We start from the raw sequence: 22,080 nt of genomic DNA, 5'->3' as shown, positions 1-22,080 counted from the left end.
TGAACACTCAGCAGTCTATGAGTGGTTGAAGTATGGCTGCTGGGATTGACCAACACTCAGCTATTGTTACAGGTGCATACTCCTAAGTTTAGTTTTCAGTTTTGTCTGCCTATTAAGCTAGGTTATGGTTCTCCACAAGGACTCAAATATAGAAGTATGGAGTCCTTCTCAGGTCATTTAGTTCACTTCAACATAAGATAAGACTCTAGGGTGGGAGATAGAATCCATGCACTGCAGCCCTGGATTTTCTATTAGGTTGAATGATACGAACTTGTCATATAACCTTGTTCAATTTTACCTACAAAAATTGCAATAACACATAATAGCTATGTAAACTTGAGTAAGAAATTTAACTTCTTTGAGCCTACCCTTTCTCATCTGTAAAATAGAGAAAAATAGTTCTGACCTATTAGAATATGGTTGTTTATATATTAGAACAGGATTTATTTTACTTATCTAATAGACAGAGTTATTTTTTTCTCCACGAGGATATGTTCCAAGGAATCTGGTCTTTTATAATAAAAAAAAATTGCTCCATTTCCCCTTGGGGAGAAGAGGTGTCCTGCTTCCCCCAACCACCGGCAAGAGGGGAGAGGAGAACTAGCTGAAAGAATTTTCCCAAGAAGAGTAGAAACTCCACCTCCTCATCCTACCAGAAATCTCAAAGATGGCCTTGCCATGTCTGGGAATTTCCATTCCTATTCTTGACCCAATGTTAGACTAAGAGCTTCCACCATGGCCATAAACGACACTAGTAAAAGCCAGATGGTGTCATGTTACGAGGTACAAGAAGAGCAAGACATATTTCCACACAGAAAGGCTATAAAGATCCAGGACACTTTTGTCAAAATCCACATACAGTTTCCCCTTCAACAACAGGGGTTTGAACTGCGCTGATCCATTTATATGAGATTCTTTTCAACCAAGAACAGACTGAAAATACAGTATTCCTGGGATGGGAAATCCTGATATACGCAGGGTAAACTTTTCATCTATGGGGGTTCTACAGGGTGGACTACTGAACTTGAGTATGTGGGGATTAGGGATTTGCAGGGGTCCTGGGGCCAGTCCTCTGAGTATACAGATGGACGGCAGTACTATTTTGTGTTGGAGAGAGTGACACTTATGATTGCAGTCACTATCAACAAGACCAAATTGATTTTCAATAACAATGACTGTTAAACAACTCATCTATTTGTAGGATATTAATTTGATGGACAAAAGGAAGACAAACAGTCTATACTCAATAAAAAACAAATATGTATAGATAAACATTAAGCCATCAGATTTGATTCCTAAAGAATGGATATAAAATTCAAGAATTTGAGGCAAAAAAGTCATAGATCTACATAGATATGTAGACACAAAAGATCTATACATAAATACATGGACATACATATAAAATGTATATAGACTTTGACTTAGCAGACAGAGACAGAGAAAACATTTGCAGACACACAATGATAGGAACAGTAAGGATTATCTTACAGATCAAGAAATCCATGTGAGGTCGACCAGTCATTTTCAGACAGCATCAGCACACATTTGTATTAGTGGCCAGAGTGATACCAGATTTAATCTAACATTCCACGTATAAGGATAATCATCTCTCAACCACCAGCTTCAGGCAGCCATGAGAATTAGATAGTATGAAATGACATTTCACAAGGGGCTGCTATAGACATGAATCGTATTTACCAAAAGAATAACTACTGTTTGTGATGTTACCAATTTTATTTACATGGAGGGAGGGGGAAGGGAATCGAGGAAATAACACAATATAGTTAATTTTTTAAATTCATGTTTCTTTATAAGCTTTCTGTATTTGATTCTGGGTAAAACTTGAGTTGTAGAAGTGAGATTTTCAGCTTTCCCAGAAACCCCAGTGAAAACTGGTTATGATTATTTTTCAGGCAGGCAACTATGCAATATGAATCTTTTCTGTTCAGGATTTGTGTATTTCAAGTGCTAAGTGGAAGCAGACCGAAATATTCTCAGAATACTCTCCTAAGAACACTCTAGGAAAACAAATGTGTCTGGCAGAAATATTTCTTAATGGTTACCAGGACTCTTCCTCCTTAAAAATGCATCACAAATTCCACAAATGAGTATGTGGGGGCATACACACCCCCATCCACCTGCCTCTAATCCCTAAACAAATGCCTCTTTCTTTTGTCTATTCGAACGTATCTGAATTTTTTAAAAATGTTATCTTGTAATTTCTTATTTTATTAGTAACTCCAACAAATATATACACTAAAATAAACATGAAGTCTCACTATGCCACAGAAACTTACAAGAGGTAAGGAAAGGGAGTGGTGTATACCTTGTAATGATTCTCTAACAGGTTAGACTGTCCGTAAGCATCCTGCGTAAGTGGCTTAGGAAGCTTATGCTGCAGCTGACTTTCTTTTTTAATTCACTCAGAATTTTGCCATAAATTCATTAACTCTTTACTAATCAGATATAATCCCAAGCCACTTTTAACCTGCCTAGAACATCTCTGGTGTGCATCTGGTGTTAACAGAAAATACAGAAAGGACATAGGGAAAAAAAAGTCTTGCCTCATGTGCACCTTTGCAAGATGACTAAGCTTTTCCTGCCCACAAACAGCATCTGCATCTAGTAGGCTAACAAGGTGGTAGCCAACAGGTAAATCTTCTACCTCTTTCTGAACCACTGAAGTACCTTTAGTCATCCTCCTTCCTTTCCTCTTCCTTCCCTCTTCCCTTCGCCTCCCCTTATACCCAAACATGATGTTCCATTAACAAATAATGCTCTTAGAGCGTTGAGGGGAACACACTGGAGAAGGAGAACAAGACTTTGCCTTCTTTCTTATTCACAGTTTTAGTGGAATCTATTTGGAATCTAAGCCTTGCTTACAAAGGAAAACATTGGGCATCATGAAAAATTTGAGGGATGTAGACTGGATCTTGGGTCTCAACTCTGTCGCCCAGGCTGGAGTGCAGGGGCCCTCAATCATAGCTCACTGCAGCCTCGAACTCCCTGGCTCAAACAATTCCATCCTCCCTCCTTATCCTCTCACTCCCCACAACACACACCATTAGCTGAGACTACAGGCCCTGGCAGCCACCACGCCCGGCTAATTACACCAGATCTTATAGTTCAGAAACTCTAAGTAGCTCTTAGTGATAGCCTCAAGCCCTGGGAACTGTCTTAGGATTTCCTATCCCAAAAAGGGAAAATAATTGTGTTTAGGTCAGTCCTTATCTCAATTTAAGAGGGGCTTGATTAACACTGAAAGTTTGAAGATTAAACCCTTTATCCTGGCCCATTTTTTCAGCTGTTCCCTTACATTTTCTACTCCTCTGCCAGGTTGCAAAGTTTTAAAAGACCATGGAGTACTATACTGAGCATTACACTGAGTAGCTGCTCATCTAATATTTAAGGAATAGGATGGAATTATGCTATCCCTAATTCAGGCTCCTGGCTTAGTACACCATCCACTGCTCTGGAATGTGATCACCCTACTGCAGTGTCATGGTGATGCTGACCACAACAAAAAGGAAGCAATCTCTCAGGAGAAACCAAGAGGCTCTTTCTAGTTAGTCAACCCACGGAAGACAAGGTGATTCACACAATTCCAATGAGGTAATCATAAGACAATAGGATTTGAAATCAAGCAGGAATTATGAGTCATAACAGTCACATTTTCAGTTGGAATATCCAGTTTGTTTTGCTTCTCAGGTAAATAATAGGCAGCATACCTACACATAGACAAAAGCAAAGGGCCTGAATTATTTGCTTTTTGTTTGTTTGTTTGTTTTGAGACAGAGTCTCACTCTATCGCTCGGCCTGGAGTGCAATGGCTCGATCTCAGCTCACTGCAACCTCTGCCACCCTAGTTCAAGCAATTCTCCTGCCTCAGCCTCCCGAGTACCTGGGACTACAGGCATGCGACACCAAGCCCGGCTAATTTTTGTATTTTTAGTAGAGACGGGGTTTCACCATCTTGTCCAGGCTAGTCGCGAACTCCTGACCTCGGGTTATCTACTCTCCTCGGCCTCCCAAAGTGCTGGGATTACAGGCGTGAGCCACTGCGCCCAGCCTGTTTGTTTGTTTTTTGGGTTTTGTTTTGTTTTTTCAGACAGGGTCTCGCTCTGTCACCCAGGCTGGAGTGCAGCGGCGTGATCTTGGCTCAGTCTGCCTCCCAGGTTCCAGCTATCCTCCCACCTTATCCTCCCAAGTAGCTGGGACCACAGGTGTGCACTACCATGCCCGGTTAATTTTTGCATTTTTAGTAGAGACGGGGTTTTGCCATGTTGCCCAGACTGGTCTTGAACTCCTGGGCTCAAGCGAACCGCCTGTCTTGGCCTCCAAAAGTGCTGGGATTACCAGTGTGAGCCGCCGCGCCTGGCTATTTGCTTTTTGAAATTTATATACTCTTGGGCCGGGGCACGGTGGCTCACGCCTGTAATCCCAGCAATTTGGGAGGCCAGAGCAGGCGGATCACGAGGTTAGGAAATCGAGACCATCCTGGCTAACACGGTGAAACCCCATCTCCACTAAAAATACAAAAAATTAGCCGAGCGTGGTGGTGGGCGCCTATAGTTCCAGCTACTCCGGAGGCTGAGGCAGAATAGCGTGAACCCAGGAGGCGGAGCTTGCAGTGAGCAGAGATCGCGCCACTGCACTCCAGCCTGGGCAAAAGAGTGAGACTCTGTATCAAACAAAAACAAACCAAAAAAATTAATAAATACTCTTTATGTACAAATATATTTTAGTTTTATGACCACAGAAGAAATGTCGTAAGTATTTTCTCTCACTTCATAAATCTTTTGTATGCATTATTAGGAGTTATATTTATTCCCAAATTAAATATTCACTCAAATAACATGCCCTAAATTATTGTGAATAGCTATTGGAAGTGAGGATGAGAGAAAAAAGTTTTCCCTTGGAAAAGCATCTCCTAACACAATCAGCATGACAGTTGCTCTTGAGATAACATGATTTCTGTTATCTCGTAAGCAATATAATTGACTAGATAGTAGCAACAAGGAAAAAACCGGTTAACTTAAAAAAAAGATAAAAAGAAAAAAAAAGAGCTTCAAATCACAGAAAAAACAAAAAACTTTAGTTTAGTTTTGTTTTGTTTTTGAGACAAAGTCTCACTCTGTCACCCAGGCTGGAGTGCAGTGGCGTGATCTCGGCTCACTGCAACCTCCACCTCCTGGGTTCAAGCAATTCTCTGCCTCAGCCTCCCAAATAGCAGGCATTACAGATGCCCGCCACCACGCCTGGCTGATTTTTTGTATTTTCAGTAGACACGGGGTTTCACCATATTGGCCAGGCTGGTCTTCAACTCCTGACCTCGTGATCCACCTGCCTCAGCCTCCTAAAGTGCTGGGATTACAGGTGTGAGCAACCGCACCCAGCCTTAGCTTAAAAGAAAGCTTAAAACCTTATTAATATGGCACTGTGTTGATAAGCAAAGCATTCTGCCTGGACTTTGGTAAGAAAGAAATAGGCCACTTGTCTTTTTCAGTCCTTTTCAACCTTTTTGTGTAGACAGTAGGACAACTAAGTTTTCTCAACTAGCTAATAATCTTTAGCAATTTTGGCTTCCCACAAGGTGTCTTCCACACAATGGATGTCCAGGATATAGTTGATTCATGAATAAGTGAATGAATTAATGCACTTCTCAACTTTGACATGCTGGGCTAATGGTAGGCCCTTCACATAAGCTTCTTGAACTGCCTTGACACTATCGTTAATACTTCTTTCAGAAGCAGCTTCTTCTTATGCCACCTGTTGACCTGGAGAGTTACTAAATAACCAATACTTGTATATATATCCCTATAAGTGTGGCCCAGACTAGACTATTGGGTTGTACTCTGGCCATTTTTTTTCAGAGCTTCCTGCTCTGTAATGATCTGGGTAGAGTAAGAATAGGGCATAAAACATAATTTCTACCCCCATTATCAATGGCTATAATGTCTTTTACCAATTTTAATTTAGTCATCACATAGTGACTGATTGATACACATTGTAAGTGGAAACTTAAAAATCATGACTCATTAGCACAAGTAGGCTATACATGTTTTGCCTGTTCAGTACAATAATAATTCATTTGGCATGTCTTACTGAGCATTAACACAATAATGAAATCTGAGTGTATAACCGCTTCTTAAATTTTACTACTTATATAAGTAAACTGTGTATGATCATCTTAATCTTCTTGTTATTTGTGTACTTTTTTTTATTGTGTACTTGTTATTGTGTACTTTGTTGTGTTTTGTTTTGAGACAGGATCTCACTGTGTCACCTACCCTTGACCTCCCAGACTTAAGCAATCCTCCTGCCACAGCCTCATGAGTAGCTGGGAGTAGCTGGGACTACAGGCATGCACCATCACACCCAGCTAATTTTTAAAAATTTCTTGTAGAGACAGGGTCTCCCTGTGTTGCCCAGGCTGTTCTTAAACTCTCAGGCTCAACAGATCCTCCTGCCTCAGACTTCCAAAGGGCTGGGATTACAGGCGTGAGCCACCACGCCCAACCTAAAAGTAATTTTCGATCTAGAAGTATAAAGGTTTTTGGAGTTTAATCTGATAATAACTTTTATAAGAATGAATAGCTTGACTTCTCTGAAATAGAAACTCAGAAACACTTCTGACTTCTCTAAAATATGAACTCACCTGCTGCTGTGTGGCCCCCAAGTTGGGAACCCCTGCTTTAAAGGCTCATTGGACATCTCCAGTGCTTTTAATCAGAGCACAGTGTGAAATTGCTCCTTTGTCAATGGAAGCAGGGATGTTGAGAAACCTAATGCAGCATTAATATTCACATAAGGCCAGGCACAGTGGCTTATGCCTGTAATCCTAGCACTCTGGGAGGCTGAAGTGGGCAGACTGCCTGAGCCCAGTAGTTCGACACCAGCCTGGGCAACATGGCAAAACCCCGTCTCTACTAAAAATACAAAAAATCAGCCAAGCGTGGTGGCATGCACCTGTAATCCCAGCTACTCGGGAGGCTGAGGCACTAGAATCACCTGCACCTGGGAGGCGGAGGTTGCAGTGAGCCGAGATCACACTACTGCACTCCAGCCTGGGTGACAGAGTGAGACTGTCTTCAAAAAATAAAAATTAAAAAAAAAAACAAACTCACGTGAGTATCACCAAAGAGTTAGTAACAGGATAGTTTTATGTCTGGCTGTGGTTGCCTAAGAACCAGCCATGCTATTTAACATCAAACACTACAATATCAAAGAAGTATATGTAAAGGAAAAAAGTTTGCATTAAATTCTTCCTTGCCAGACACATGTAACTTTGGTTCACCAGCATTTAATAATGATAAGTTAATACATTTTATTGATTTTGCATATTGGGGAGGTAAATCCACACTCACAGTCAAAAGAACTGTGTCCCAGCTTTGCCACTTACTGGCAGTTGTCCTTAATTAGTTGTCCTAAATTAGACAAATTATCTAAATACTGTGACTCTGTTTCCTCCTCATCTGTAAAGTGGGGCTAATAATACCTATCTTGAAAACACAGTGCCCTGTGCAGCTGAAACTTTTTTTTTTTTTTTTTTTGAGACAGAGTCTTGCTCTGTCACCCAGGCTGGAGTGCAATGGTACCATCTCAGCTCACTGTGACCTCCGCCTCCCGGGTTCAAGAGATTCTCCTGCCTCAGCCTCCCTACTAGCTGGGATTACAGGCACACACCACCACACCCAGCTAATTTTTGCATTTTTAGTAGAGACGGGGTTTCGCCATGTTGGCCAGTCTGGTCTTGAACTCCTGACCTCAAGTGATCCATCAGCCTCAGCCTCCCAAAGTGCTGAGATCCAAGGCATGAGCCACCATGCCTGGCCTAACTGAAACTTAGTAAATGTTGATTCCTTCTTTTAAATTACAAAGTGTTTGGACAAGCTCCAGTAAAATAGAAACAAAGAGTTAAATTTTGCTTCTGCAAAGTCAAAAGTCTTATTAATAAATTTATTGAGTTCATGTATCACATTGTAAAAGAACTTAGGAAGATTTTTTAAAAATTAGCTAGTTCTCATTTTAGATCCACAAAATGTTAGTGAAAATAAACAGAGTAGTCTGTGATTTTTAATAAAAATTCAGTAGCGGCTCAATACAATGCAATGGAAAATAAGCACAGGTTTTGGAGTTCGGGAGACCTAGGGTCACATCCTAGTTCTGCCACTTAATAGTTTTGTGACCTTGCACAAGATAATATCGTTAAGGCTCATTTTCTTTATGGACAGGAAGGGGATAATATCATATTTCAATGAATCTAATAATCCATATATTGTAAGACTCATTGTTCTTTCATGTACAAGTAAAAATAAAACACTGCCATTAAAACACAATGCTTTCTTGTAATGTAGAATTTTTATTTCATACTTACTGAAAGAGCTTTTTCAATACATTTACACAGGTTTTAATCATATGTCACCCTAATGCACAGATAAAAATAAAAATCTTAGCAAAATAAATTACTTAATGTATTCCTCAAATACAACATAGTAAGACTCTTTTCTTTTATTTTATTTTACAACGGAATCTCACTCTGTTGCCCAGGCTGTAGTGCAATGGCGCTGTCTCAGTTCACTGCAAACTCCGCCTCCCAGATTCAAGTGATTCTCCTGCCTCAGCCTCCCCAAGTAGCTGGGACTACAGGCACACGCCACCACACACGGCTAATTTTTGTATTTTTAGTAGAGACAGGGTTTCACCATGTTGGCCAGGCTGGTCTCGAACTCCTGACCTCAGGTGATCTGCCCAGTAAGACTTTTCTGAATTGCTTTTGACTCACAGTCACTGATGTCCCCACTTTTCTATATAATATTGGCGTCTGTGCCATCAAGAGCATTGATGATGCTTAGCTCCTACAAGACAACCCTACAATTGCCTCCAAGATTTTCCTCCAAGCCATACTTCAATGCTGCTACTTTCATGCCACAAAAAGTGACAACCAAATTTGCTGATGAGCAGGCAGTGACAATCAGTGTGTAGCTGCTGTCTTGTGGACAGTGACTATGGGACACTATATGATCCGTCTTGGTTTCAGAGACATTCGGTGGTGGGAAAATTTGCTTCTTAGAACTGTGAAATTTAGGTAATAATCTTCATAGAATTACTGAGAAGATTAATAAGAAAATATATTAAAAGGATTGATAATATAACCTGTAGTCCCAGCTACTCGGGAGGCTGAGGCAGGAGAGTGGCACGAACCCGGGAGGTGGAGCTTGCAGTGAGCTGAGATCGTGCCACTGCACCCCAGCCTGGGTGACAGAGCAAGACTCCGTCTCAAAAAAAAAAAAAAAAGGATTAATAATATAATAACAAATAAATTGTAGCTATTATATTACAGGAAAGTGGGAGAACACAGCACTTTTGATCTGTGACTCCTCACCATGTTCCTGGGATGGGCATAAACACTGAATTAAATTATTCAAAATCCTGGGTAGTCTACTGTCCTAATTTGAGGCTTGGCATTTTGCACATGATGGATTTTTCAAGTCTGAAGCAAACGTTGTCAAATAGAATATTCATCTTAGTTTCTTATCCCCTCCCTCCAAAGAAAAAAAAAATGAAACAAAATTTTGTGGCTATTGTGGTAATCCGTGTCTTATAAAAGCATGGCGTGATCACCAGAGTATGACACTCTTTTCCTTTCTTGCCCTCCAATTCTGCACTCTCCTGGGTACTTCCTGTCTACCACCACCATAGGGTCTGCAGATCCATTCCAAATAGCTACATTTAGAAAGCCAAGTCAGGCAAATGTTTGGCAGAGAAGTGTATCAATAAAAATATCAAAATCACTTTCAAAGGTAAATAAAAAATAGCTTATAAGAATTATTTGGAATTTTATTATTTTACTCAGTTCTTCAATAAGAGGTCTGAGAATCAGCTTATCTAAAAAAGGGGCCGTGGTGGCTCACCTCTCTAATCCTAGCACTTTGTGAGGCCAAGGACGGATTGCTTGAGTCCAGGAGTTCAAGACCAGCCTAGACAACATGGCAAAGCACTCTCTCTACAAAAAAAAAAAAAAATTAGCTGTGCATGGTGGCGCATGCCTGCCTGTAGTTCCAGGGGGGCTGAGGTGGGAGAATCGCTTGAGCCCAGGAGATTGAGGCTGCAGTGAGCCTTGATTGTGCCACTGCACTGCAGCCTGGGTGACAGAGCAAGACCCTGTCTCAAAAATCAATTAATTAATTAATTTAAAAAATTAAAAAGGAAGAAAATGGAGAGAAATAACATCTGAGCTTTTCTGCAGGGGAGCAACAGTGCAAGGCTGAGCCTCTTTTATAGCCTAGCTGCTCATGAGCCCACGTACAATAGGCCCCCTTTATCTAAGACTGCACTTTTCGCAATTGCGGTCCGAAAATATTAAATGGAAACTTCGAGAAATAAACAATTCATAAGTGTTAAATTGCACACTTTTCTGAGTAGTGTGATGAAATCTCACACCATTCTGCTCCATCCCACACAGGATATGGATCCTCCCTTTGTCCAGTGTATCCATGCTGTCTACATTCCCTGCACCTTAGTCACTTAGCAGCTGTCTTGATTATCAGATCGACGGTTGAGGTCTCAAAGTGCTCGTGTTCAAGTCACCCTCGTTTTATTTCATAATGGCCCCAAAGCGCAACAGTAGTGATGCTGGAAATTCAGACATGCCAAAGAGAAGTTGTAAAGTGCTTCCTTTAAGTGAAAGGGTGAGAGTTCTCAACTTAATAAGGAAAGAAAAAAATTCATACGATGAGGGGGTTTGCTAAGATCAACTATATAAACAAATCTTCTATCAGTGAAATTTTGAAGGAGAAAAAAGAAATGTGTGCTAGTCTTGCTCTTACACCTCAGACTGCAAAAGTTATGGCCACGGTGCATAATAAATGCTGAATTAAGGTGGAAAAGGCATTACATTTGTAGGTGGAAGACATAAACAGAAACACGTTCCAGTTGATAGCAAAGGGAGTGGGATGGGAGGTAGGGAATGACTAGGGTCACACATCAGGCTGATCAGGCAGAACAATATCAAATAGAACAAAGCTGCTCAATCTTGCAGTACTGACCTTTTGGACTGAATGATTTCTTATCTTCAGGGGCCATCCTGAGCATTGAAGGACGTTTAGCAGGATCTCTGTTTTCTAAGAACTAGATGCCAGTAGCTACCCACCCCCTCTACCACCAATCCCTCCCCAACCCACCCCTGGAGTTGTGACAATCAAAAATGTCTAGGGCATGGCCAAATGTCCCCACTGGGGTGGGTGTGAAAAGAAATTGCCCCTGCTTAAGAACCACATACATAGGATAATATCAGCAAAGTTTGTGTATCATTGTGAGATACCAAGATCCCAAAAGGAGTTTGAGTATAGAGGACTAATTCAGGCAGGAATAATTCTCAAGGACAGTGGTTGCTGGAATCAGCCTTCAGCCCTGGACTTGCTCCCTCTCCTTTCTTTCTCTTCTCCCTCCTCTTTCTCCTCCTCTTCCTCCTCCTCTTTCTTCTCTTCCTCCTCCCTCTCCTTTTCCTCCTTTTCTCCTCCCCCTTCTCTGTTCCCCTCCCCCAGTCTCTCACATAGAGAATTTGACTTTATCTTTTGTTTTGTTTTGTTTTGTTTTGTTGAGACAGGATCTTTCTCTGTCACCCAGGCATGATCATGGCTCACTGTAACCTCCAATTCCTGGGCTCATGCGATCCTCTTGCCTCAGCCTCCCAAGTAGCTGGGTTTACAGGTGTGAGCCACTGCACCAGGCCGGAGGATGGGACTTTGGCTTGCGGAGAGCAGCTCTCTAAGACAGAAGTCTTTGCAATCTCTGCTTGAGCAATTTTCTATTCCACCAAATAGGTATTAGCCCAATTCTCTTAGCTTCTGGGAAGGAGCTGCAGAGAAGCATGGAAAACTTCCTTTCTCCTATACTCAGCAAATACACATTCAACAACACATAAAGGAATGTTTAGGGAGAGCTAAGTTTAATAGTTGGGGGCTGGGCGTGGTGGCTCATGCCTGTAATCCCAGCACTTTGGAAGGCCAAGGCAGGCAGATCGCTTGAGCCCGGGAGTTCGAGACCAGCCTAGGTAACATGGTGAAATCCCATCTCTACTAAAAATACAAAAATTAGCCCGGTGTGGTGGCACATGCCTGTGATCCCAGCTACTGGGGAGGCTGAGGCAGGAGAATTGCTTGAACCGGGGAGGCAGAGGTTGCAGTGAGCTGAGATCACACCGCTGCACTCCAGCCTGGGTAACTAAGCGAGGCTCCATCTAAAAAAATTAAAAAAAAAAAAAAATCAGTTGTGTATTTAAAGCGTCTTCTATTTCTGTAATATTAGCTTGTCCTGAATGTCCGTTTTGAGAATTTGGTAATCACAAAAACACCTCTATTTTGTTCCATACTGTTGTGAGGTAATGGGCCTCAAATCTTTAGGAAAGTAAAATTTGAAAACCAAAAAACTTGTGGCCACAAACCTTCTCATGCATATGCATTGTCAGACAGTACTTGTTGAAAACGCAGATTCCTGATACTACTAGCGAGTCTGATTCAGTAGGTCTGGGTGGACCCAGGAATTTACATTTTTAACAAGCAACCCAGGTGATTCTGATCCTCAGATAATCTTTTGAGAAATACTAGTGTTTAAAGGAGATAAAATGTAAAGATATACTGAGACTAGTTAGAAATGTATAATTTAGTCTAAGAGAAGGCATTTGGCAGGTACTTGGGCCCTTGTTTGATGCAACTCTGGGTGGAGGTTTGAAAGATTAGTGAAGGGGAGGGATTCCTGCATGTATAAATCAGTGTGTGAGGAAAGTGGGTAATTGCTTGGCATTAGGCAATTATACATGCAAATTAGAAGAGCACATATATATAAGCCAAACAAAACAAAGACAATGGTTAGTACATCGTAGAGCCACCATGCCAGTCACATCATTTCCAGTTGCCCAGATGTAAGTACCAGCAATGACATGGTTTCCAATTGTTTGATGCTCTGATAGTTACGTATTGATGCAAGAATGTTTTGTTTGGAGGATATTTTTACATTGAATGAGTAAAAATTATGATGAATTCTTTTCTATTTGACTCCATATTCACCCCACACTAAAAATAATAAGACATTTAATAAACATAGGCCTAAGTCAGTTTGAAAAATAATTCTTATTCTTGATGTTAATATTGTGTACTCCCAGTATTGTATTCTAGAATTGTTTCTGTCTTTCAGTTATTTCAGCTTTTCAAGGCATGTGAGTGAAAAGCTGAAAGAGAAACAAAGCTCTTGTCTCTTTTTCTAACATATGTTAGCTAGTGATATTTTCATTAGTGATTTTTATGTTTATGTTGTATCAGTCTATTGCCTGGAACAGCTGATGTACTTCTGTTTGTTCTCAGATTCATATTTCAAAAAACTTCCTGAGACAGAGATTTTTAGACCTCCTATTTGTCTTGAGTCTTAGTTTGATGACTCTTAGTGGTCACAATGAAAAGCCCATCACTTAAGATCTTTGTAGTCTGAGAAAGTAAATAGAAATGTTCTCAATGGTTTACAAATTCAAAAAAATCTGTAAGTGGTATGACAAAATTGAACCTGGACCAGAGTGTAATTAAGATATGGTTCCTGCTTTAGAGTTTTTGCTTAGCTAGTGAGAAAAGGTATGTAAACAAAAAGTGATATAAAGAGTTCTAGGTGCTCTGAAAAAAGCCTGTATGAGGAGAGGAGGCTTGAGGGAGGGTGTCATCAGGCAGGGGTGAATCATAAGGGGAAGGGTTGGGAAAAGCTTCTTGCACAAAGTGAGCCTTGAGCCGAGTCCTTGGTGTGAACCTGTCTTTAAAGGGCTTATTATAAAACCAAGGAGTTTGCAAGCTCATTAGAGAGCCCAAATTTAAAATCCATTTTTTAAAAAAAGGTGAGTAAGTTGATATTAAATTGTGTGAGGCTGGTTACTAAGTGGAAAACTTTTGGAAAAGTAAGGCAGGTGGGTTGGAGCAGGTACAGAGGGCTTTGTAAGGGAAGTAAAGCTGAGCCAAGCCTTAGGATAGGTAAGAAAGAGATAAGTGGAGTGGAGATTGGAGAGCAGAAGGTGGGGAAAGAGTCTGAGCAAAGACAGGGCCCACGAGGAGGAAACCAGCTGTCTGAGCAGGCATGCCTGACAGGGACTGGTGTGGGGATTTAACAGGGTCACACCATGACTGGCTTTAGAGCTAGGCAGTTTGAGGATTTGATGTAGAAGGTGATGGTGAGGTTGGGTGCAGTGGCTCACACCTGCAGTTCCAGTGCTTTGGGAGGCCGAGGAGGGAGGATCGCTTGAAACCAGGAGTTCGAGGTAACAGTGAGCTATGATTGCACCACTGCACTCCAGCCTGAGCAACAGAGTGAGAATCTGTCTCTATTTTTAAAAAAAGAAGAAGGTGATGGTGAGATCTCACAAATTCCTGATTAGGGAAGTCATATAGCTGAACATATGCTGAAAGAAATATTTCCAAAACACAAGTCTGTTTTCCGTTTCAAACAATGGACTAAAAAGGGCTGAGGCTGGAGGCTGGAGGCCAGTGCAGAGGCTGCTGCAATCCTGCCTCACAGAATTGGCGGGGAGGTTCTGCAGTCCTGCCTCTGCTGCTGAATTATTACATTTGTATTTCTCATCATCCTTTTCAGAATGATTCATCATATATGTCCACTATACAGTAGGCATGGCAAGCACGTGAAGCATCAGAGAAACTGAGTAGCTTTTCAAAGGACGCAGAGTTAGCAATTAGTAGAGTGTATCCCACAACCTAGGTTCTCTGAATCCAAATTGCTCTAATGCAAAGTTTCTCAGCCTCAGCACTGTTGACATTTTGGACTACATAATTCTTTGCTGGGCGTAGGAGCGGGGCTGTCCTGTGTAATGTAGGATGTTTAGCCGCATCTCTGCCCTCTACCCTGTAGATGCTGGTACCACTTCTCCTCCCACAGGTGACAGTGAAAAATGTCTCCAGACATTAGCGAATGACCCCAAGGGACAAAATCAGCTTCAGTTGAGAACAACTGTTCTAATATGTCACACAGTATAATGTTTATAAGAATCACATCTCCTATGTTGGACCTAGGCAGCTATTTTCCATGACTTTCACTTGTGACTCCAAGCCAGCACTGCTCAGACACTAAGTCTTTGGAGGATGAAAAGAGCCCCAGCAGAATGGTCACTGCTTTTGTGATCAATTCTTTCTGGAAATGATGGCTAAAACCCATTAGCAGGGAAAGGGTCTCCACCTTGAGGCACCCTTTCAAGGTGCTGCACCATCACATCCTGTTTCCACCTGGAACTTTGGGGATCACTGGTTTGATACTCTTGTCCCAGAATTTTTTTTCTGTTGGCTAAGAACCCATCCCAATCCCAGTGATCTTGTTCTTAGGGAATCTCCCTCCTGTCCACTCACCTCTTACTTCTCTTACTTACTCTCAGTCCCTTCTAAGTCAGTCCCATCCAATTCATCTCCACCCAACCAAGCCTATTTCTCTAATTTCTTATTAATTTTATGAAACCCATAAAATTTCCTGTACACTTACAGACCTTTATGTGAGTGTTCGTTTCCCCTTTAACCTAAAACTGATTTCATCCTAATAACCTGAATTTCCTTCTTGACCACAGGTAGTAGCCACTTCTTGTGTTGTCTTCTTCCCTTTGACCTTGGGGTCTCAGGACCCTCAGGCATTGGCGTTCTCCTTGGCCTTAACACCTACTTCCAGACCACTTTTCTGCCTGTCTTAGAGTCATATTCTTTAAAAGTCATCTCCACATTCCTGTTGACATCCCATCCTGTCATCTATAAACCAGGACACTTACTTACAGAAAAGGGGTAAGGCTCAGACCTCCTAACTATGAAAATCTTCTGAGTACTAATTTGCAATAATAATACACATAAAACAAATACAGAAATTACCAAGAGGCTGAGTAGGGTAATGAGGGTAGGATGAAATAAAAGGAAATAAAGTTTTCTTTAATTGGCAAAAATATCCAGCCCTCTCCCACCCCCCGCCTTTCTTTTGAGACAGGATCTTGCTCTGTTACCCAGGCTGGAATGGAGTGGCACAATCTTGGCTCACTGCAGCCTTAACTGCCTGGGCTCCAGTGATCCTCTCACCTCAGCCACCTAAGTAGCTGGGACTACAGGCACACACCACCATGCCCAGCTAATTTTTTTTTTTTTTGTAGAGATGGGGTTTCACCATGTTGCCCACGCTAGTCTCAAACTCCTGGGCTCAAGCAATCCTCTCACTTGAGCCTCTCAAAGATTATCGGCGTGAGCCTCTGCACCCGGCCTATTCAGCCCTTTCTTCAATTAAATATAGAAAAACCAACTGCCTACTCTTAAAAAACATGAAACAGGTCTACTACCATCAGATCTTCTTTTCTAACCTGACCACTAGATCCATTTCTAACAAATATCAACTCGTGAATAACAGCCTGTTATACTTCCTTATCATTCCAGAATCCCAGCCATCTTTTCCTACAGATCTCTGAAGTCTGTGTTCACTCCTCCTGGAAACAGCCTTTCTCTCTTCCAGGTCAATCCACAAGGAAGCCTTGCACCTTATCATTGTTAGGTAGCTATTAGGAGCTGCTCTTTGCCCACAGGTGGAGGTCATATTTGTTCCAGCATTCAGAGTCATGTGGAGCAAATGGGCTATCCATCAGAACAGAGTGGTTGTATCTTGCCAGTGTTTACAGCCTCTTTGGCTTAATGCTGTCCTACTAAACTTAAACTTCACATTTTGAGAAGCTTGAGTTAATAATGGCATTATGCTTAATGCACTGAGCTTATATGTGGACTATCCCCAGCTTACTGCAGTGAGGATGGGGAGGTTCACAATGTTATCAACAGGGACAAAAATAGTGAAATATGATTTTTAAAACAATTTTTTAAGAAACAGATTCTCACTATGTTGCCCAGGCTGGTCTCCAACTCCTGGCCTCAAGCAATCCCCCTCCTGGGTAGCTAGGATTACAGATACAAGCCACCATGACTGGTGTGAAATATGATTTAAAAATTATTTTAATAAGGTGAAGTTCATGTAACATAAAATTAATCATTTTAAAATGAACAATCCAATGGCATTTAGTACATTTACAGTGTTATACAACTAGCACCTCTGTCTAGTTCCAAAATATTTTCAGCAATCCAAAAGGCAACCCTATTGTATTAGTCTGTTCTCACACTGCTATAAAGAACTACCTGAGACTGGGTAATTTATAAAGGAAAGAGGTTTAATTGACTCACAGTTCCACATGGCTGGGGAGCCCTCAGGAAACTCACAATCATGGCGGAAGGCAAAGGGAAAAGAGAGGTCTTTTTCACATGCTGGCAGGAGAGAGAAGTGCAAGCAGGGGAAATGTCAGATGCTTATAAAACCATCAGATCTTACGAGAATTCACTCACTATCACGAGAACAGAGTGGAGGAAATCACTCCTGTGATCCAATCACCTCCCACCAGGTCCTGCCCTCAACACATGGGGATTATGGGGATTACGATTCTAGACGAGGTTTGGGTTGGGACATAGAGACACACTATATCACCTATGTCTATTGAAATATGATTTTTAAACCAACCTGAGAAATTATATATGATTTGCATAGTATTTGCAGTAAGTATTGGGTTTCTATTTTCCTTTCTCATCCTACTGACCCCTTATAATCTGCTTTATGTTAAAGACACTTTTAGATGGGTGCGATGATGGCTCACGCCAGTAGTCCCAGCTACTTGGGGGACTAACATGGTAGACTCGCTTGAGCCCCTGGAGTCAAGGCTGCAGTGAGCTGTGATCTGGCCACTGTACTCCAGCCTGGAAAACAGAATGAAACCTCATCTCCAAAAAAAAAAAGGCAGTTTTAGTGGGAGTCCCAGGCAGACAGTGAGTTACATGGGAGAAACCCCTCTGGACCAGGTTATTTGCCTTTCTGGAAAATTGCTGGATAACATAAATCTACATTGGATACACTCCTCAAAAAGAGATGTGTAGGAGATGGGGGCAAATAACCATTGAAAACTATCAAGGAAGGAATTTGGAGGAAATTAAACTGAAAAGAGAAATTCGAATAGGGAGGTAAAGAACAGCTGTAAAACAGTGCCTGGCACACAGCAGGTGCCTAATAAATATCTGTTGAATGATGGAATGAACAAAAACAACCCTAAATGAATTAGTGAAAATAACCCAGAATAAATGAATAGATGGCTGCATTGGAAATGGATGCAGGATACAGTAGTGTTTCAAGGGACCAATTTGATAAGCCATGAGGGGAAGCACATTAGATAATTCTCATGTCATCACAGTTGGACCAGTCTTAAAAGCAAATAGGAAAGAGATGTAAAGAGTCTATCATTTCAGGGCGGGCACAGTGGCTCTTGCCTGTTATCACAGTATTTTGGGAGGCTGAGGTGAGCGGATTGCTTCAGTCCATGAGTTCGAGACCAGCCTGGCCAACATGGTGAAACCCATTCTCTACAAAAAATATGAAAATTAGCCAAGCCTGGTGGCTCACACCTGTAGACCCAGCTACTCGGGAGGCTGCAGTGGGAGGATGGCTTGAGAGCAAGAAGTGGAGGTTGCAGTGAGCTGAAATTGCACCACTGCACTACAGCCTGGATGACAGTCAGACCCTGTAGAAAAATAAAAATAAAAAAGAAAGAAAGAAAGGAAGAGGAAGAAAGAAAGAGAAAGAAAGAAAGAAGAAAGAAAGAAAGAAAGAAAGAAAGAAAGAAAGAAAGAAAGAAAGAAAGAAAGAAAGAAAGAAAGAAAGAAAGAAAAGAAAGAAAGAAAGAAAGAAAGAGAAAGAAAGAAAGGAAAGAAAGGAAGGAAGGAAAGAGAAAGAAAGAGAGAGAGGGAAGGAGAGAAAAGAAAGAAAGTCTATCATTTCGTATTCAAATATTTACAATATAGGGGAAATGATCAAAGTTTTCATAGATTTTACTATTTGTCATATTTAAATACTTAACTTTGAAACTACACCTTGCAGGGAAAAATATTGATTGGATTCCAGTACTTAAGGTTTTAACAAAAAGGCCAGAAGTAGAAGGGCATCTGTTATTATATAAATTGTTGTTTACAAGCTTGGATTGTACCTAGTATGGTTGTAAATTTATGTGACCATTTCTTAGTCAGTCTTGGAAATACTATTTCTATTTGTATTTCTTTATATGTTAAGTGCATTTTGTCTCCTATGACTATTAACTGAAGTATGCTATTAATTTGAAAGTTTGTCTATCTAGTCAGCAACTTAACTAGAAAAATGTCTAATATGATACATGCCATCATGTGACTATGGGTATTAAAACATAGAGTTAATTAAAGCACTGACATATTTTGATATGCACAATAATTAGTTTAATAGGTCTTAGCAAGACCCAGATGTTACTCTATTCCAAGAAGGTTGACATTTTCTGCTCAATTAGTACTCAAGTTAGACATTCTACCTCAGGACCACAAGCATATATGACAAATTTCGCTCCAGTAGGAATATTCTATTACCTGCAGGAAGCCCCTGTATGGTGAACAATTCTTGCCGATCCATGGGCTCTGCTGCAGGACTTAGCATGCTTCTTAAGGCATGGCAACAACTTCTTTGTGTTCTTTCAACAGCTTGTATTTAGAAACTTATGTGTCACTATCCTGTTTGAAGGCATTGAATAACATTGTACTCGTCATTGAACTTGTCACTTGACAATAAACACCTGACCATGCGAAACAACAAAGATAACCAGGAAAACAATTGTGTGTGGTGGAAAAAGGGATGGCTAGAATCCTAAAATCTGTATGGTTAATGTATTATTTGAAGTGTGCCCCATATATGAGAACAAATGACTAGCACAGAAATGAAGAACCAAAAAGTACTAAAAATACACCTAAATTAATTTATGGAGGTTAAGTTCTGAAGGCCTTCATTGGTTAGTTAACTCAGTTAGCTCTGCTTAAAGTCTTCCACCCAGACACTAGTAGGTCCTGATAATGAATTTAAAAACAAGAAATGAAATTATCAAATTCTATTTAGTGGAAATTTGCCTTCTTAAATCACAAGTTTTGAAGAACTATCATCCCCATGCTGTGCCAGTCACATTAAACAGTTAACAATTTTTTTTTCTAGTTTAAAACCCAGGTACTTGAATCAAAATGAGAAAAAAATCCAAATACATTAATAAACTCTTTAAAATGCACAGAGATAAAAAGAAACTTCAGGTTTAGTTGGAGCCACCATTTGATTAGATGTGAGTGGTATATTAATTAATTGCAATGATCCATCTAATAAAAGTTGCAAAGAGACTGCAGCACACCAGTATTTAGGCTGTTGATGGAGAAAGGAAAACTTAACTTTCAATCTCACTCCTTTCATTCTGAGTGGACATTTCTTTGAAGTTTAGAAGATGCTGAGTTCAGTCTCCCATATTTGAATTTTCTTCCACTCTCTGTCCGCTTTTCCCCCATCTCCACGCAATATAGAAGGGAAAGTATAGGAAAGGGCCCTCTCTTCTCACCTTCCTTGTAGATTCCAAGTTACCCAGATTGCAATCTCCTGGACTCTAAGAGTAAAATCAAGTTCAATGGATTAGTATTAGGGAAGCAAACAAATGTAGGTCTTTGCTTATGAAGAAGTGAGTTACTGAAAACTTTTTAAAATCTATTGGGAGCAGGCATGGCGTTCCTTCTCTCAGGTCGACAGTAGTTATTAAAGCCTGCATCCCATCAGCATTGTCGGTGCTCTCACTTATCCTGCTTTCTTTACTGATGAGAAGGCTCCCCAGCAACAAACAAAAAGGTTTCTTTTCCAGGTGTCACTTGATGTCTGCACAAGGATTGTTATTGAAAGGGCACTTCTTCTCAACAGAAAGGCACCCACGCGGAAGAAGGTAGAATTGCTATAAGGAAGAATGTTCAAAGAGTGAATACTACAAAATGCCAGAACTGGTTATTGAAGTAACATAAAAACCACCAACAATCTTATTTCTGTAAAGCAGTTTAAAGTTCTCAAAGAACTTTCAGAACTGAAGGTTCTTTTTTCAAATCCAGTTAGGTTGTGAAATCTACAGAGGTCTTTCATAATAATATTAAAAGCCTTTATCAAAATGTGCACACTGTGATTACAACTGTGTTATGAGTATGCATTTGTATATATGTATATACACAATTGTGATTATAACTATAGCTTTATACACATGCATACATGAGAAAGAACTTTAGAATGATATTCAAATATGGAAACAGTCCTTGAATTAGGATGGTAGGATTACAAATATCTTTTTTTTTTCTTTTGCCACTTTGGTGTCATTATGCTACATTTTCAATTTAAAACAATTTAATCCTTATGTCATATACGATGTGAGGTGAGTTCTGCCCAGAGGAAAGAGTTCCTCTAGCTTGGAGGCAGGGAGAGAAGAGATAACATCTGGAAATTCATTTTATTGTCCCAGAAGCCAGCCAGGTGTGAGGAGGAAACTGGGCAGAATCCCATTGACCACCTAGCTGGGAAGATCTCTCTCTCTCTCTCTCCATCTCTCTTTTTCCGGAGGGCTTACCATATGCTACACACTTCCCAGACATTAGCACATTTAATTGCACAACCTTATGAGGTGGAAGGAGGTGAGATGGCTACCCAAGGTCACACATCTAATAAATAGTGTAGCCAGAGCTACACTGACTCCAAGCCCACGTCCTTAGGATAGAATCTAAACTCCCTTGCTCGGCCTAGCTCCCTTAGTTATTAGGCCCACACTTACTTCTCCAACCTCCTTTTTTATGTCCCTCTTCTGGGTATTTACCATGGTCCAGAGACATCAGCCCAGAGCCTGCCAATCTCTCTCCTGCCTCAGCATCTTGGCACTTGCCTCTGCTTGGAAAGCGCTTCTCCTGTGTCTTAGCAAAGCTGGATCCTTGACACCCTTCAGGTCACCACTTATGTGTCACCTCAGGGTACCCTTCCCAACTACCCCATGTAAGATTATCCCCTCCTCTTCAGACTTACTCTCCACCATATCACTCTGTTAATTTTCTTCATAGCGTTTATCACACTTGGTAAATCTTTTTATTTATTTACTAATGTATTATCTGTCTCTTTCCAAGGAAGTGCAAACTCCCTGAA

Source organism: Pongo pygmaeus, chromosome 9 (genome assembly GCF_028885625.2).
Source record: "Pongo pygmaeus isolate AG05252 chromosome 9, NHGRI_mPonPyg2-v2.0_pri, whole genome shotgun sequence".
In the NCBI taxonomy this organism is placed as follows: domain Eukaryota; kingdom Metazoa; phylum Chordata; class Mammalia; order Primates; family Hominidae; genus Pongo; species Pongo pygmaeus.
This window is presented reverse-complemented; position numbering follows the sequence as displayed.